Source organism: Maylandia zebra, linkage group LG12, assembly GCF_041146795.1.
Source record: "Maylandia zebra isolate NMK-2024a linkage group LG12, Mzebra_GT3a, whole genome shotgun sequence".
NCBI classification, from domain to species: Eukaryota; Metazoa; Chordata; class Actinopteri; order Cichliformes; family Cichlidae; genus Maylandia; species Maylandia zebra.
Window position 1 is genome coordinate 22427559 of NC_135178.1, and position 15466 is coordinate 22443024.

Below are 15466 nucleotides of genomic sequence, written 5' to 3' on the forward strand. Positions count from 1 at the left end.
AGACCATAATTCTGCATTCGATGTGTCTTAGCAACAGCTGGAATCGAATAAACACCAATTGTTTTGAAACGCGACTGTTACTTAATGAAGTAAGACATGATAAAATTATGTAATGATTCATATCCAAACTAGTCTTACCGTCTTAGGTTTTCTGCCATCAGCAAAAGCAGAATTGTATCAATTGTTAGAACTGCTACTTGAATTTGTTATGAAAATCAATAGAAATAAAAGTCTGTTGTCTTATAGCTTACTGGACCTTAATTTGTGAAAAATGGTTTTTTTTTTAGACACAGAATGCTGATAAGCTATTGTTACAGGTACCGGGTGGCAGCACCTGTAGACAGCTATATATGTGTCCTGTAAACAGGAAAGAAATGATCAGACAGGGAGACGTGGCTTGCCGTTTCCTGAATACTCCGCCATTATTTATTCAAATTCACAATTATGCACTCCTTTCATTCCTTTTACAGTATTACAACTGTGTATTTACTTATTCTTAACATAGCTCACACACACATTCTCCATAACACATTCCAATGTTATAAACATGACCAATTTTCTTGTAAGACTTGGTTCAAAATGAATTCCAACAAGACAAATCTATAAATCTCAAATAGCTTGAAAGAATGGTGTAATCAGCACCATCTTGACATGTGCACTGAATTCACGGAAACACTTTATGGCAGAAACAAGATACTAAAACAATACAGGACAACGGTGGAGCCGATCACTAACATCACAGAGCATACACTGTAAAAAAAATCCGTAAAAATACAGTACAATCTACTGTATAAACGTGAAGGAATTTTCCGTATTAGTCATTTACAGGTATTTTTCTGTATTTCTCAACTACTGCAATGCATTGTGGGAAAAAGAACCTGAAAAGGAGGGAAAAGTAAGCGCAAGAGCAGCCATTAGGCTTCTTTCAGGCTTCATCTGGATTTTGGATTCTGAAGTTGGAGAAACTGCCTTCAAATTTCTGTGGTAAGTATTAAAACTCATGTTTCGTTTTATTAAAATAATGTTTTTCAAAAGACTCCGTGTTTTTATTTAGAAAGAATTGTTAATTTATTTGTTAACTGGTTTCGGCTGTCTCCAGACAAGTCAGGAATATTTTGCTGACTCATTTTTTAAAATAATTGTTATTTAGGTTTAACATGACTTAAGCTTTATTTTAATTAATGTTAAAATAATTTTTACTGTGATACCACCAGTTTTGCCCTTCAGTGGCTGAACCAGTTTTCATAAATATTATAGTTAGCTGTCTGTGTCTCTCTGGGTATTACACAGCTGTGACTGCTAACTAGCTAATTAGCGAAAGTCAGCGATGTGGATAACTGGGAAAGTGAGAACTTCATGGTTCTAGAAATTATTCTAGGACTCTAATAAGTACTGTATCAATACCTGTGTTTTACAGTTGGCTGTACTGTACACTTTAAAGGGTTTCAGGCAAAGTTACACTAACCCTAGTTTAAGCCTCAGACCTTCCTGGCTGACGCTAGCAAATGCTAATGTTAGCCTCTGATTTGGGCTGCTAAAGTAAAGACTTTTAGCTAGCTGACCAGCATAGATTATTTCGGTGGTTAACAGACTGTAGTGGTAAAATTATTGAAAGTATAGTTTCACCTCAGCACATTTACAATTACAGTATGTCTATTTTGTAGCACATAGAAATGTTTAGTTAATATTTACAGACAGACACATTTTCCCTGTAACTGTGTTTTTACTCCAACATTTGTTGAAAATGTAATTTATGAAATGCTGAGCAGCATTTCTTGTATGTGGAATATTTTTGTCACCCCACTGTGCTAATGTGATTAAATACTAAAAATTATTACTAAAAAAATTCAATAATAACTATTTCTTGATTGAACTATAATGTAAGCGCAGTGCTGGTGTGCAGGGGCTCTATATGCCTTGTCTATATCGAGCTTTTAGCCAAATATAAGCAGAGATATTTGTATCTTTCTTAAAAATCCAGATCCTTACAGATTATTTGAGAAATGGATCAACAGCTATCACTACTTGAAGCACTTTAAGTCCTGCAGTGGAAAAATATCCCTTATTTCACCTTTGATCACACACTTTGGTTTTCCAGTGCAGAGCAATGGCCAAGAAAAGGAAAGACTTCCCCGAGTGAAAAAAAAGATGAAGATACAAGCTGGTGATGATCCAGAGCAGCTGGTCTCAGGAAATGAAGAAAAACCCTGATCACCTTCTCTACAAACACAAGGTGAGTTTAATGTTGTGGTTGATTTAGTTTTTCAAGGTATGTATGTTACTTTAATTATAAACTGCTTTTGTTGCAACAGAATGGTGTTATGTGTATGCAACTCTACGTGAATTATAATCCTTTGTAGGGCTGCGTGATATGACCAAAGTCTCATATCCCAATATAAGACGTATCTCTCCTGATAACGATATATATCACAAAATAGTGCATTTTCTGTAAATTCTGTGATTCTCGGGCAACTCGACTTATGTGAAATGTTTTCAGTTGGGCGTCGTGTACCTGGAGTCGAGTGTTTTGACCGATGCATGAAACTATACATTTTTAGACATGAGTTTAAATGGCCGCCATTTTCTTTCTGAGTATTTATTAGACGGCGTGCTGCAAGGAAAAGCCTGTTCTAACGTTTGAGTCTAAGGATTATTTTGAGCACCTGACGACTCTTTTTTGCTTTTCATTCGTAAACTCTCTCGAAACTCTTTCATGTGATTCTTGTGTAGGTGGTTAAAGAGGTTTGTCGTGTTCGAGTGGTGGTGGGGACCAGTTTGTGGCATAATTTGCATAGTACAGTTTTCTGGGGCGTGTCAGACTTTTCATAACCAAACCATGTCCATGCTACAGAGGTAGCCCCTCATTTAACAATAAGGTCCTCGATTTCTTTTGACTGGTCCTTCTGGTTCTGCCTCATCCTTGCTGGCCATGCTGGTATTTTCTGTGCCTTCATCTGCATGGTGACTGTAAGCGCCATTTATAGTTACCTGATGTTTTTATTTGAGGTCATTTGTTTGATGCATATTCTGAAATTTTATGTTTGAGAATAATGTATATCATTTCAGTTTAGTTTGAAAAGTCTCAACAGAAACTTGAGCTTTATTGTGAAAGGTTTATGTGGAAAATAAACAAGCGGACGGCGGAGCCACACGATGGTTTTATCCTCATTGTTGGTAACGAAAGTACGCGTAAAAACAGTCACTTGTCCGTCCATAGTGTGGTTATTTTAAGTATAAGAGAAGGAGAGAACTTTAAGAAATAATATAGCAACTACAGTGACCATCAAAACCATGAAAAAAATATTGCCGTAAACAGTTTATTTTGCAACACCACAAAACAAAGAATAGTGTATAATATGAAACGATAGACATTTTTATATCGTAATCTGATATATATCGTCATATCGCACAGCCCTAATCCTTTTTTTGTTTATGTTGTTTATGCTCTAGGTAAAAAAAAATTATAAAAATACAAACTTTTTAAAAATGTCTTGTTTCTCTTTTTTTCCTCAGAATAAATTGCGACTAGTCTCAATGGCTGACACGGAGGAGCAACACAGCGACACGTTAACTCCGACTGCTGCAGTTCCTGTATGAACTGAGCAACTCTTAAAATCCAACGAAAAGCTGAGTGTATTTTACTTAAAGCTCAGATGGACCTTGATGTACTAACATGCAGGCTGCATTCAGGACTTTGTCACACTGTTATATGAAGAGCGGTAACAAGACTTTGTAGTAATTTGTCTTACTATTGTCTTATTTGTTGTGATTTAGGGTCTGTGCGCACAAGCAGAGGTTTTTGTTTGTAACTGTAACCTCGTTTTCAGAGCCTTGTCTAACATTTAATGGTCATGAAATATGTCAGACTTTTTCCTCTACTTAACCAGCTTAGAGAATTTGAACACCGTGGAGAAAAAGGTGTGCATTAAGGATTTTGAACTATGATGTTTAAGTGTTGTCACTGCTGAGGATTCGTGGACACAGATCCTTATTCACTATGCTGCTGTTTACAGTTTAACTTTTCATCAGAACAAGCACTTCTAATTATACTTTGCTCCTCACTGACAAAACAAGTCCCGTAAATACACTTTTATCTTTAAGTTTGGGACAGTAATCTGTCTTAATTTATTATGTGTTGTAGTTATCATATGGGGAAAAGTCCTGTGGTTATCCATCAGTCCTGTTCGAATAAACCCAAAGTTCAGGAACATCTTCTTTAGATCTGTTCAGTTGTATTCATGTGGCACCACTTAAACAGTCAACAAATTTTGACTCAAGTATGTTATATTGTAAGGTAAAGAGCCCAAAGAGTTAATCTCAGACAAATGTTCACACAAATGTGAATTACATTCACTTCATTAATGAAGTGAATGCAATTCAGTAATCAAAGGTGTTTGGCTATAACTGACTACATGTGTATACTGTATCATAAGTGGACAGAGATGGATGTAAACCACACCTTAACCATTTGGCTGAGGCAAAACTACCACAAGGCAGTGATTCTAACTAAAAGGTACTCTGGATATTATTAAATGTGAACATGTCGTTAAATATGACATTTTTTGTTTGTCAGGTGTCCTGTTTGAAGAAAACACTTGGTAGCCACTTGAATGAATGTAAATAAACACATTTACATGAGGGCAACCTGATTTCAAGGAAATAAAAATGCTCAAATTTGAAAGCTTGTGTGTTATTTTGTTCATGTATCAGCTGTTTAGTAGTTTTGTGACAAGATGGATGCTGTCATTATATTTAAGTATAGTGTTTGAGTTAAGGAGAATAAAAGAATATTTAACATTAATTGTACCAATGTTGTTGTGTACGAAGCACAAATTAATTTAAGTTTTAATTTATGAATTTTTGAGTACATGGTGTACTAGGTTGTAATTGCATAGAAATGTACGTTTAAGGATATAAAGAACTATATTTAATGAGTTACAGTGAAAAGAAGTGCTTGGAAATAGTAATATAAACAGAAATTTCAATTTTTCTATTAACGGAAAATATCAGTTAATGATACAGAAAATATACTGTGAATAAACGGAATTTTCTGTTTTATAGCTGAAGGAAATGTCCGTAAATAGTACAGAGAGTATACTGTAAATCTACCGAATTTTCCGTTTTATCATTTACAGAAAGGTCCGTCAAACCTCCGTAAAAAAACAGAAAATGTACTGGCAGAAAATTACCAGGACATTTTCTGTTTTTCTACGGAATATTTTTTTACAGTGTAGGAGGTGTGCGACCCAAACTAACATGCTAACCTTAGCATGCTGCTAAAGCCGTAAACAAATACTTACAAAAGTGTAATTTGCTGTACTACACAATGTTGTACGCTTTCACTTTCCAACCGTAATGGTTAGTCTATGCTATATAATGGATGTGATTGCTATTATATTCTATTTCGGGCACGATACGAACCTGTAAACAGGAAAGAAATGATCAGACAGGGAGACGTGGCTTGCCGTTTCCTGAATACTCCGCCATTATGAGAAAACAGCGCGGAGCATGCGCTTCAGGCTGCTAACAACAGGCCAAACCATGGTCTCACACTGCCACCTATTGGTATAAAAATGAAGCGTCCACTACAAATATCCCAGGGTAGTTACCAAGTTTCCTGTTACAATTACCAGAGGTGGGACCAAGTCATTGTTTTGCAAGTCTCAAGTAAGTCTCAAGTCTTTATCCTCAAGTCTCAAGTCAAGTCTCAAGTAATGTCAGGCAAGTCAGAGTCGAGTCTCAAGTCACTGGTGTAAAAGTCCGAGTCAAGTCACAAGTCTGAAACTTTGAATTTCAAGTCCTTTCGAGTCTTTAAAAAAAACAAACGAAAAAATAATGTTGCAGTTATGCTAAATGTAAATATTAGACCATGTAATTTTAAAATCTGTGTTTTTCTCAACACATACAAAATAGTGAACTTAGAAAATATACACAAATTGTGAAATTGCACCTCTTTAGAATGCAGCTCAATTAAACCTAGCTCCAAGAATAATTTTCACTGATAGTTCTGAGATAAGCTGCATGTTATTCTTGGATGCGGTTGTAGGACCAGCTTTAAAATCGCATGACAAAAATATCATACACATTAAAAAAAACTGTATCACCAACGTAGCCTGGAAAACATTTGCTAGTTAGATGAAGTCAGCTATCTCATCTTAGCATATTTATATGCATATTTATAATTATACGGTTCTTGGAGTGAGTGCATACACTCATGAAGTTTAGTAACTTCCGGTCACTGCAACAAGCCCAGGTACAGTTTACCGACGGATGGGTGCAGGACCTTGAAATGCACTGTGTAGAACGAAAGACCATCGTACGTATCATAAGTTTACCAGTCTCACAAATCGTCTTCATAAATACACATTCGTTAACCGTTTATTAATAGGACCTTTGAGCTCAACGGTAATTAATCAGTAGTGGAAATAATTTCTGGTAGCATCACAGAAATGTAGCAGTGACAATAATACTGTATGCTGTAATCGTACTGGGCAATTAGTGATACAAAAAACCTGTTTTATCCTGTGAATAAACGTATATGTTTTTGTCAGTGTACCATAATAACAGAAGCGAAACGCAATATTGTGTCAGGACAATTCACTATTTATGCACAATAAATAAAGGAGCATAGCGCGACAATTTCTGTTCAGCGCCAGACTTGCTTGTAACCTATATCAGCAATTATCTTAAGAAAAATGACGCATTAACTACAACAGCAGACTGACCTTTGTGTAAATGCTTGGAGCAGACTAACCTGTGAGCTGGAGTGTTCTGGGACGTTATATTTGATCTTTGAATGGCTGCAATCCAGTCGCCTCTTTGTTACTTCGGAAACATGGCTCGAACAATTTCTCTTCAACGAGGTAATCCGATAACAACCGATCTCTTTACCCGTCGGCTTCCCGTGGCTGTCATGCGACCGGCTATTGCAGTTAATAATACAACGGCTTCTTGACATTTTTGTGTTTCTTTTTATCGCTGTGTGACTGATTTTAATTGAAAGCCTGCGTGCGCTAGTACCGCTTGCCACGAGTTCCCAGAATCCTTTGCGGTTCTACCCGTGAATGACGTCACATTTTCAATCTCCATATAATATGCATGTTAAATTTTATATTTGGGGTAAAATATCAAGTCTTTTCAAGTAAACCGGTTCAAGTCCAATTCAAGTCCCAAGTCATTGGTGTAAAAGTCCAAGTCAAGTCACAAGTCTTAGAACATTTTTTCAAGTCAAGTCTAAAGTCATAAAATTAATGACTCGAGTCTGACTCGAGTCCAAGTCATGTGACTCGAGTCCACACCTCTGACAATTACTGTAGTTATTTAGGGCATTTCCAAATGGAAATATCACTTACATTGAAAGTGAAATTACTTAAATTAATTCACATAAATGTGATCACACATTAGTGGGTATCACACTATGGTAAATATCAGAGCAGCAGGGGATTTTAAGGAGTTTGCAAATGCAAGCAGGGGGAAACTGAACAAACACCTTAACAGCACTAACATTAGAGCAGAGTTAGAAAACATCCAGAGACATCTCATGGTCTGTAAAAATAACAGAAGCTCTTACCAAATGACCAGCCGGTGTCAGTTTTTTAATAGAAGCCCAAGAGTGATATTTCCAGCCATCACTACAGAAACACAATTACAGACAACAAAGCCGTACAACTTTTGAGACACACAGCCAAGATCAACTTTTTCACAGTTTCAACTGGGAGGTTTTTACTCTGTAGAAAGTCACTCTACACACAAGTCCAGCAATAGCAGGCGAACATGATGAGATGCTTCACACACAGGCCATTCTGAACTGTTGTGCTCATGTTGTGATTCAATGCAAAAATCATGATCTTGGCCATGAGTGATACTGGACCCCCTACGCTGCTGTTTGTCACTTACACCCTCCTGCTGGCTGTTAGAGGGGGTCTTTCTGCTCAGAGAAGTGTTGCTGATGCAGTGACAGTCAGACAAAAAAATAATTGGACATTTTTAAACATTATGCATTAGCCTACCTCTGGCTAGATTCGGGTGCAGTTCAAGCAGACTAGAAAAAGACTGCAGCAAGGAACAACACATACTTTGCTACGGTTTCTCAATGAGCAGAAGTAGGCTCTCATGTTTGAACTGGACTGTTATCATTAAGTAGCTCATGCATATCAATACAAAAGTCAAACTGGCGCACACTTAACCTTTAACCAAAAAAAAGCCATTTGAGCATGAACAATCAAAAAGGTATTGACTAAAGCTAATTATTAAAATGATATTTGATCACCTGTAATTGTACCCTGGACTCACACTGAGATTTTGAAGTTCAAAAAGGGAATGAAGTTTGAAGTTTTTCAGTACATCAGCTCAGTCAGAAACTTCAAATTTCAAACAGCAAAATTAAAGAACAAGACAAAAGCACTTCAGGTAATCCTCCCAAAAATCTGTGGTATTACTTTTTATACCTCCTTTAAGAAATATTTTAAAACTAACACTGATTTTTTTCCAAGGACATTGGAATGTAAAAAATGTAAAAAAAATCAATGTTTTGTGAAAAAGCCACGTTCCCCCCCCCCCGTGTATTGCATTCACTTGTCAGGTTAGCCTGTCACAGTGTGTCTCTAAATCAACATAACACTGTCTATTTCACCTGCAGTGAAACATCTGCTGAGTCATTAAAATGAAGGCAAATTCAATTAAAACCAACAACACATTTCTGCTGTGTGCTAGTCTGGTGTGATATCTGCAGACTGTTACACTGATCTTTTCAACAAATCGTGGCGCAGCAGCTATACAAACAAACAGAACCGCAGTTTTTAAATTGAAATATCGTTCAAATTATACACAAATATAAATGAAGCATTGTGATTTTGGATCTTGGATCTAATATTAGCTGCTACAGAGAACAAATCAGAAAACTGCTGACTGATTCTTGCAATTTTAAAGGCTAAATCCTGTTTTATACTGTGAGGGAGGTCATTACCCACACTTGACATTTTGTGGTACAGCTACCCTGACGTATGTTACTATTGAAGCAGCCAAGCTTAAGTGGCTAGTACAGTTTATGACATACTAGTTATACTAGCAGACAGCTTTACGACCTCTGTCATGTCTGCTGCACTGTTATAACTCATGCTTATGACAGCTTAACGAGGTGTGCTGATATACGGAGTTCATATTGTGCTGCGGCTCTTGATAATGGTTGAGTACTGTTCCAAGCTTTGAATGCATTGTACATTTCTTCAGTGGAGTGGAACCTTTGACACTGCTCATCTAGAGAGAGCTCATTGTATTTGGTGGCATTTTATGCTGGAAGACACATTTACAGCCACCATCTCATGCCACGGGGCCAGACCTTTGAATCCGTTCCCTCCATCCAGTGACTGATTTGTGGGGCATCTAAACATAAACTAGCACTGTCTTTGTTGGAAATCTGTCCAATAAGCTCCACAGGAGGCCTAATAATTAGCCAATCAGCAGGATGGGTGGAACTAACAGCACCTTCAAGCTGTTGCCAAGTGTTGTTAAGCTGTTCATATCACAAAAGAGCAAAAACAATGTGGACTACAGTATATGCGCAGGGTAGGGTGACCAACCATCCTCTTTTCCCCGGACATGTCCACTTTTCACATTCTGTCCGGGGCATCCGGGGGGGGGGGGGGGGTGGATTTTCGAGATTAATGAAAATGTCCGGATTTTTCTACAGAGGACCCATATGTGTGACTTCATCCCTGAGCAGCTGCTTTGTGAGCGGTTGTTCTGCGCTCATAGACGGGACAAACAGCGCGCAGCAGCGCCTAGTGATGTTTAAAAGATGCCAAAGCGCAACTGCAGCTTTTCAAACAAACTGCAAAAAAAAAAGTCCCTCGTACCGTCCCGAACTGGGAATTTTTCTTATACAGATGAGGCCTTATTTCTGTACCATTATTTAATTCCAGAGGTTTTTAAGTTATTTTTTTGCCCTTGTTGACTTGTAAAAGCCTATATCACATTTTTTTTTATTTCACCATTCATTAACCGCACAGAGAAGGCATCGTTTAAATATGTTAACATTTTCTTTAAGCAAACAGTATTATTAAAGTTCTTCATGAGTGGGCCAAGAGTCCTCTTTTTTGGAAATCAAAACATGGCCAACCTGTATCCTGACTATTGCCCCGAACTTGTAGCTTGTTTTGACTTTACTCTGCTCCCAAATCCCCAGCAAAACCATCATGTTTGCATGGCTAAGCATCAGTGTTGATCTGAAAAGTAATTTAGATTCAGGCAGACACTTTGGTCTCCAGTGATTGGTTAGGGAAAATCAAATCCTGTCCACCATGAAAATCAGCTTGAGTTGTGGCATAGTCAGAGTGAAGATAGAAAAGACGCATATGAGTGGATGATTCTCTGTGATATCATGCAACACTATCTCTGCTTTCTCCCCCCTGCGTGCATGTTTATGTGTGCGTGTGTTTGTGTTCACATGCCTCCTCTGGCCTCATCTCCTTCCCTTTTCTTTAAATTCAGGTTTTATGTTTCTCACTTTCAGGGGTAACATTTTTCATGTCCGTAGGTGTTTCCTTTTGTAAGTGCTGGTGTCTTTTCAGGGGACAGGAGGCTTTTGAAGAAGAGAACGAAAGAGAAGCAGATACACTGAGTAACTCATAGTTTAAAATTCCAGCGTCGTGAATTATAAGTTTGGCTGTAAAGAGAAATCTTGACGGGCTTTTGTTAGGCTTTCACTGAAAATTAAGGTTAACCATTTGTCCCCGATGTGAAATGCCCCCAACGAGGGGTGCCATGTTGTTGGTAGTATCATGCTGTGAGGACGTTTTTTAGTAGCAGGACCTGGGAGAGTAGTCAGGGTTGAGGGAAAGATGAAATCCATAATGTACCTTGATGATAACCTCCTCAAGAGCACTCTGGACCTTAGACTGGGATAGAGGTTTATCTTCCAACAGGACAATGACCCTAAACACACAGCCAAAATTAAGAAGGACTGACTTTGAGACTGCTTTGTCTTCAAGTGACCCAGCAAGAGCGCAGACTTGAATCCAAGTAAATACCTCTGCAGAGATCTGTACCGTGTACCGGCGCTTCCCATCCAACTTGATGGGGCTTGAGAAGTTACCAAACACAAAACACAATGGGAGAAACCGCCCGAAAATAGGTGTACCAAGCTTAAACCATCATACTCCAAAAGACTTGAGACTGTAATTGCTGCCAAAAGATCTTCAACAAAGTAGGGAGCAATGGTTGTAATGGTTGGTTTTAAAAAATGCAACACAAAAGAACTGTGAATATTATCCAGACTGCATATTAAGCATACAATCTAATATCCAGAAATGCCATCTTTTTGTCACACTTGGAGAAAAAGCAGTTGAGATGTCTTTCTGAGAAATGTCAACAAAGTTAGTTCTTACACCTTGTAAATGAGGAAAAAAAATATATAGACAGATTAGGAAAAGGTTCTTTTTTTTAAATTCACTTTATTTTAATTCACTAAGTTAATTCTAGTTTACTCACTGCATACAAAGTTTTTATCATTCTGTTAGAGCATATTTTTGGCCAAATCAGACTTCCTCCCTTCTCACTGTTATAATGTGGATGTTTCTCGTGGGTATCTATGCTACGGTTCCCAGAATATCTCATCCCAGCATTATCTGGTATCATTAAATTCCTGATTCACTGCTTCTGACTCACACTCCTTTCTCTGTCACTCAATCTTTTTTTGGTCTGCCTTATTCTCTCTCTCTCCCCCCCGTCTGTCTAGCCACTAATCCACAATATGCCTGCTTTTTTTCTGAGCTTCATCGACCGGTAAGAGGAAACAAAATCATTAAAGGCCACGGTTTAAGCAAAATGCTGCAAGTACATAATCAGCCTTATGTGCCTTATGTGCCCAATGCCTTAAATGTCAAGACTGTGGAAAAACTGCAGTGAGAGTAAATGGAGAAAAACAGCAACCTAAAGAGAACAGGGTGCTGCTTTTGTGCATATAGGAGTAAGCGTAACCTATAATGTTTTAAAATCAGTGTGAAAATTGTTCAGTACTTTTCAAAATACCATATTAAATAACTTTTAAATAACTGGATTCATATTGATTTTCATTTTTATATTTGTATGTCATGTAAATATTTACAGCAGCAGCAAATTAATCAGTTACACGTAATTGAATGAAGTAATCTCCAAAGCAAGCAAGAGGTAAAATCAGCCCTAAAGAAACATGAAAAATATATATAATATATTGCCATGCTGCTATGCCTTGTTTCATCACTGTTTTCTCAGTCATTCAGCTTTAACAATTTCAGTGGCATTTTTCTTCTAAACCCTTCCACTCTCTTTTGAAATAACATGTAAGATTCTTGGTGTCAAGTATACCTTTGTATAGTTATAAAAACTCACTTTCCACTTTAAGATTCCCTCCTGGTATGTTAGAGGATGTATAAAACATATAAGACAGTCAGAAACAATGTGTTTCTGAAACCTTGTTGAAATTCCTAAAGTGACCTTTAAAATCGAGACTCTGAATATACAAAAATCTTTAATTTTGAAAATTCTACCACTCAACAAAAGATGACTCTTGCTGAAAATACCATTCTTGATTGCTTAAAGTTTCCACATTTAGAAAGTTTATGTATAAAATCAGGACTGGCTTCCAAATTATAGCTGGATGTAAATAAATCCTACCCACAGACAAAACTTAAGCTCTGTTTTTTGGGTGAGCAAAAACTTCACACACACACACATCTCTCTCTGTGTGGCAAGGTTCAAACATGAAAAAGCAAAACTATTTTTAATTAAAAGGGAATTTTAACAATGTTTCTTCTTAGCTTAGTCTCCGTTGTTCCAAAACTTTGAGCATTTGCTTGGTAAAACTGATTGGAGACTTGATTCTCAAAGAGCTTTTAGCTGAAAATGTGTGCATTTCCACATAGTGACCAGCATAGCGTTTTTAATTTGGGGAAACTGGCAAGCTGAGGACAAAAGAAGAGGCAAGTCTAGAAAAACAATTTACAGCAGATGAACAGTATCTGAACATCATGTCCTTAAGAAATTGGAAAAGATTTGTCAAGGATCTGGCACAGATCTCAGAAATGGTCTCAGTGGAAGAATGGCTATCAACTCATTTTAAGGAAGACAATCACCGAGAGAAGGCTCGGGTTTGTAAAATTACACAAGAACTGCACTAAAAGTGGCAACAGGTCTTATGGAGTGATGGATCTAAATTTGGCATTTTTGCTTCAAATTGAAGTTAAAAAATATGATCATGTGACACAGTGAGTGTCTTCAGCCAAAAACATGGTGCCGGTTATTTCAACAGCCTCAAACCATGACACAGGTCTTGTCAAAATTGATGGAATTATGAATGCAGGAAGGTAATCCACCATGCAATACCATCTGGAAAGTGTCTGATTGGCTATAGCTTCAAACACAGCACACTGCAAATGCAACAAAAGCATACCTGGACAGAATTATCAGTCAGATTGGCCTCTCCAGAGACCAGACTCCAACATTCTTGTATCAGTGTAGGATCATCTTGACAGAGAATGGAACAAAAGGCAGCAAATATCCAAAGAAAACCTTTGAATTTTCTTCAAGAAGCCTGGAGAACTATTCCTGGAGACTACTTAAACAAATGACAAGAAAGCTCGTCTAAGAGAGTTCAGACTGTGTTGAAGACTAAAGCTGGTCATACTAAATATGGACTTTAAAGCTTGTTAGAACTGTACACTGTTTTTAGCTTATATAAAATATTTCCATGTATATTTGCACATTTCAATAAATCAGTGGCTCAAGAGTTTTGCACAACCCTGTGTGATTCCTTCAGAGCTCAGTTTCTTCATCTTGTACTCAGCAACCAAATCCTGAAACACCACTCAGTTTAAGTCAAAGGCTGAGATACAGGTAATGTAATAGATGCATGTAATGTAATAGAACTAAAGTTTGGGTAATTAAAATTTTTAGGTGTGATGGGGTTTAAAAAAATGCAAACAAAGGTAAAAGGTGAAAGAGAACTGTTGTGTAATCATAGATCTAGTCTAGGATAATTGCAGAGAGAACAATTGTCCCAGGGACTCTGTCCTTAGAGAGAAACAGTCTGAGCGTGTGGGTGTTGGTGGGTGATGTCGCTGTCCAAGGTGCTGAACGCTTCCAGTTTCACTGCTGATTAAATCAATTCCAGCCACAAATCAAAAGTGTGGGTTCAGCTAGATCTGGTCACATTGTATTTTTATTTGTATTTTTGAAATTTGTACGAGTATATCCAACACTGTTTTTTACTAGTAAAACACACACATTACTAAATTAGTTTGTGTAGCTTCTCCACAAAATACCCTTAATCCGCTTCACTGTTCTATCTCCAGCTGCTCTTGCCTATAACTGTATCTAGGTCAGGCGGCACTTAGTGAGTCACCTCGTGACTGTGATTGCCAGAGGAGAAAGGTTACCTGATCACCATCCTCGTTCCCCTCAACCCATCACATGGAAAAATCAGAGCTGATGGGAGAAAGTCATGCTCAAGAGAAATATTAACTTATTTGGAAAACTCAGGAGCCAGATGGATTTTCAGTTAGAAGCCACATTTAAATGTACTAGTTCATTACTGCATGCATAATATTTTAGTAATTTTATATCAACGGTTATGATTTAAATTCACTCTTCTTGGCTTTTCACGGAGAAACATGGAAAAGCATATATGTGGATCACTGTCTGTTTAGTGTCCAATATACTTACTGAAACAGATTTGCGAAGCAGACATTAGGTACAATATTCTAAATGTCGAAATGTGCAATACTATGTGTGCAATACCTGGAATGTCATTTAGATTCTTTCCAGAGTGTAATATAACTCTCTCTGGACAGTGTTTTCATATAGTAAGTATTATTAGTAGATTGCTGCATTCTCTGCTTTATTTTTCTTTGTCTTTATACCTCTCAAAAATGTAACTTCACCTGAAATTCCAATGTGCATGGACTGCTGGTCCTATGCGCAAAAGGCAAATAAAAATCTGAATCATGGACGAACTGAAAGGAAACCCCTCTTTTTTCTTTACTTTGGCTGTTGCAAGACACATTTATCATGTCAACATTTTCTGACTAATGTTAAACCACATGAGACTTAGAAACTCTTCAGAGCCATTAATAATACAGTATATACAGCTTGTTAAGGCTAATAACAGTTGACACAGAATTAATATTGTTGTTTGTGGGAAGTTAACACAGACACAGAAGAACACTTTACAGTTCAGCAGTGAGAAGCAGGGATATTTGTCTTAAATCAGTTTCTAAATGATCTAATCATAAGCCATATAATAAAAAAAGGGGCATTTGGAAGCATATACTTTTGTCTTTAATACAAAAGGAGCAGAACAGAAAGGCGCACTCTGCATATATCTGCATTAGCATACAAATTTCAGAAAACCTTTAAAATAATATTTTGACACACCTCTGGCTCAGTGAACTATAATCACAGTAGACTCATACAAAACACAACACTGCAGACT

General features: G+C 37.3%; 1 long non-coding RNA gene across 1 annotated transcript; it reads left to right on the top strand.

Annotated features, from left to right (window-relative positions):
• The first annotated feature begins 756 nt into the window (after positions 1-756).
• On the top strand, positions 757-3620 carry LOC143421492 (uncharacterized). Its single transcript, XR_013101160.1, has 3 exons — positions 757-984; positions 2099-2233; positions 3514-3620. It is a non-coding gene; the product is annotated as an uncharacterized LOC143421492 (long non-coding RNA).
• Positions 3621-15466: the final 11846 nt, after the last annotated feature.